This window comes from Oratosquilla oratoria, chromosome 41 (assembly GCF_046742065.1).
Source record: "Oratosquilla oratoria isolate Oo_2021 chromosome 41, ASM4674206v1, whole genome shotgun sequence".
NCBI lineage: Eukaryota > Metazoa > Arthropoda > Malacostraca > Stomatopoda > Squillidae > Oratosquilla > Oratosquilla oratoria.
Window position 1 is genome coordinate 15,355,611 of NC_134817.1, and position 4,433 is coordinate 15,360,043.

Sequence of the window (4,433 nt, forward strand, 5' to 3'; positions counted from 1 at the left end):
ATAGCGCTATATGTATACAATTACAAAAACACAACTCAATCATTTGTCAATATTCGAAGATATAAACTTCATAGGAAGTAATAAACTTAACAAGAGGTATTCGATAGCTGGTGTCTCGGCAGAAAACGAGTTCTCAAGCTGAGGTCACAGAGCAGACTGAGTTCTCAAGCTGAGGTCACGGAGCAGACTGAGTTCTCAAGCTGAGGTCACACATTGAATGGTCCCCAGTACATAAATTTTCATCTTATCAACGACATTAACTTTTTCCATTATAATTCAATGCAAACACGATTGAAACTAGGAGGAGCACGATGGAAGCATATTCGGGAACTGATACACTATCGAGCTGAGGACTTGAACCTAGCAGTACGTAACAAATGGACAATGACTTAACCAATTGTGTTATGAAGAGGGATATAAGTTGAGTACAATTTCGATTCACATATATATATACGCAAATTCTATACTCAATTAATCTTGGCATGATTAGCCATTGGTAAGATGAACACAAGTGTGATAATATTATAACACACACTAAATGTTCCCCAGTACATAGATTTTAATTTTATCAGACACATTTACTTTTTTCCATTCTAATACCTTGCAAACATATCGAGACTAACAGGAGCCCGATGGTTACGACACTGTTCATATTGGCTAGGTTCGAGTCCTCTGCCCGAGAGCGTATAATTTTCCGAATATGGTTCTATCGAGCTCCTGTTAGTCTCGATCGTGTTTGCAAGGAATTAAAATGGAAAAAGTGAATCTGGTTGATAAGATGTAAAATCTATGTACTGGGGACCATTCAGCGTGTTTTGCAATACTGTCATATTTGTTGAGTATAAAATTCGCGTATATGTATGCAACTCGATCATACATATATAAGAAAATGTACTTAAATTATATCCCTCTTAATAGCGCAAATAGTTAAGTCACTGTCCATTTGTTACCTATCGGCTAGGTTCAAGTCCTCAGCCCGACAGCGAATCAGTTTCCGAATATATTTCTATTGAGCTCCTTTTTTATTCTCGATCGTGTTTGCAAGGAATTACAACGGAAAAAGTGAATGTGGTTGATAAGATGAAAATCTATGTTCTGGGGAACCATTCCCTTTGTGTTATAATAATATCACAATTCCGTTCATACTACCTGGCTAATCATGGCGGTAGTGGGTTGAGTATAGAATTTGTGCATATGCATGTAACTCGAGCATACATATATAAGAAATTGTACTCAACTTATATCCCTCTTGATAGCGCAATTGGTTAAGTCACTGTCCATTTGTTACGTATCGGCTAGGTTCGAGTCCTCAGCCCGACAGCGTATCAGTTTCCGAATATGCTTCCATCGGGTTCCTTTTAGTTTTTATCGTGTTTGCAAAGAATTCAAACTAAAGAAATAATGTGGTTGATTAGATGAAAAAAGAATACACACATGCACACACGTACACACACGCACGCACACACAAACACACACACACACACACATGCAGATGCACACACACACACACACACACACACACACACACACACACACACACACACACACACACACACACACACACACACACACACACACACACACACACACACACACACACACACACACACACACACACACACACACACATGAAATTGAAATGTGGTAATGCCGAGGACTCGAACCCCAGCATCCTCATGACAAGTGTGGCAATGACTTACCAACTAGGCTATCTCTTGATAGCCTAGCTGGTAAGTCACTGCCGCACTTGTCATGAGGATGCTGGGGCTCGAGTCCTTGGCAGTGCCACATTTCAATTTCTGCATGTCGGCCTTGATGGCTTAGAATTAAAGTGCATTGTGGTTGTTAAAATGTATCTCTAATCACTGGGACCCATTCAGTGTTGTAAAAATACACACACACACACACACACACACACACACACACACACACACACACACACACACACACACACACACACACACACACACACACACACACACACACACACACACACACATATATATATATATATATATATAACTACAAAGTAATGTCGTAACACATTCGTAAAATTCAACAAGAACCCACTGTGTTGGATAAGAAAAAATGAAATAGATGATATCCATATATTTCGATCACGGACTGTGATCCTCTTCAGTGGAATACAGAGTAGTGGAGCAAAAGGCATGTCTTATGTACAGAAAAAGAAGAAGGAACATGGATAGGACTTAGGTAGCGTCTAATGCTTTGCGGGGCAAGTCACCCGCCTTCACCAAAGATGGTAATAATTTGTTGACAGCCCAGGTAGTAATGCAGTCAGGTGATCATTGTCCATTTGAAATATTAAAGTTAGGAAATTTATTCATCAAGGATGATTCTATTATTTTCCTTTTAAAACTGCACTTCGAATTAAAGATAATTTTTGCCTCGTTCCAATCCATACGATGGCCTTCCTTGTCTACGTGTTGGAAGACAGTGGAATTTTGTTGTGCATATTTGACTGAATTTTTGTGTTCTTTCAACCTCGTGTGTAGATCTCTACCTGTTTGTCCCCAATATACATTATTACAATCCGAGCATGGAAGTTTATAAACACCTTGATGTATTTCTTCTCTAGGTCTTTGATGTACATTAACTATTTTCTTAGACAAATTATTGGGAAAATTAAAAACTAAGTTTATGTCTTTCTCTAGTAGAAATTGCAAAATATCATTTAAGGACTTATTATAAGGCAATTTCATACAGTTTTTGTCCCAAACGGAATTCTTGAAGTGTCAAGTTTTGGCTTTGCTTAGGGCTCTATTTAAAAACCAATCAGGATACCCTATTCTTTTTAATTGGTTCCTGATGGTTGTTATCTCTATTTCCAAATAGTGCGGACTACATATATATATATATATATATATATATATATATAAATTTAATAAACTTTCAGGAGAGTATGGTATGGGTTACTGCTATGGGACAGTCAAAACACACAAACCTGGTAATAAACTCCGTCCCATAATCTCACAAATCCCTGCACCTACGTACAAACTCGCTAAGAAACTGTGCTCTATTCTAACTCCCTACACTCCCGCCACCTATAGTCTACAATCTACATCTGATTTCCTAGACATTATTAAGGCAAACTCTGCTAAAGGTAGAATCGCTTCTCTTGATGTGGAGGGGTTATACACTAATATTTCCGTAGATCGAACAATTGATTACATCATCAACAAAGTGTACCACGATAACACTACACCTATACTAGACATTCCAGAACTTACACTACGTAAACTGCTTGAATGCTGTACAAAAGAAGTCCCGTTCACTTGCCCCCGTGGAAACAAATATTGCCAAATTGATGGAGTTGCAATGGGATCCCCCCTTGGAGTATTAATGGCAAACTTCTTCATGGGCTGCGTAGAAGAAGAAGTATTCAGTAAAACAGAAAAGCCAGATATTTACTGTAGATACATTGATGATGTCTTCATTAAAACCAATAACAGCAATGAAGCTGAAAAACTCCGCCACCTATTACATGAGACATCTGAACTCACTTTCACTATGGAAGATAGCATTGACGGAGCTTTACCCTTCCTCGACCTCTTAGTGAAACAAAATGAAAATTCTTTTAATACAACAGTGTACACAAAACCCACTAACCCTGGACACTGCCTTAATGGATCCAGTGAGTGCCCTCAAAGATATAAGGACTCTACCATCAGTGCCTATATTCGAAGAGCACTAACTCACTGCAGCACATGGACCCAAGTGCATGATGAAATCGAACGTTCCACTCAAGTTTTGATCAATAACGGCTTCAATGAAAAAGAGATACATTTTCAAACAAAGAAAATAATGGACGGCTGGCATAACAACAACAATGATAAACAAAATAAAGAGAAAATCAACATATATTATAAATCCACTTTTTCGTCAGCTTATAAAGAAGATGAACGAATTATGAAGCAAATTATAAAAAGAAACATTAAACCAGTCAATCCAGAAAAAATACTAAATCTAGTGATTTATTATAAAACTAAGAAAACTAGCCACCTTCTTATTAGAAACAGCCCCCTACAAGAGAGAAAGGAACTTCAGAAATCACATGCCATCTATAGGTTCACATGTACACGAGGGAACTGTGAAGCCCTCCCATCCACCTATATTGGCATGACGACAATGAGGTTATCCCGTCGCCTCTCATACCACCTGACATCTGGAGCCCCTAAAAATCATTTAAGAGAAGCCCACGGCATAACACTAGTAAGAGAGACACTAGAGAAAAACACCGAGACTTTGGATTTATGTACTGACGATAGACGCCTCCCAATTTTAGAAGCGTTGTACATTAAAGAGTTGAGCCCAAACCTAAATGTACAAGCAGAAGACCTCAGAGCCCTTCCAAGCATGAGACAAACCGTTACAAATAAAAACATGAGACATAACACCACAAACGCCAATAC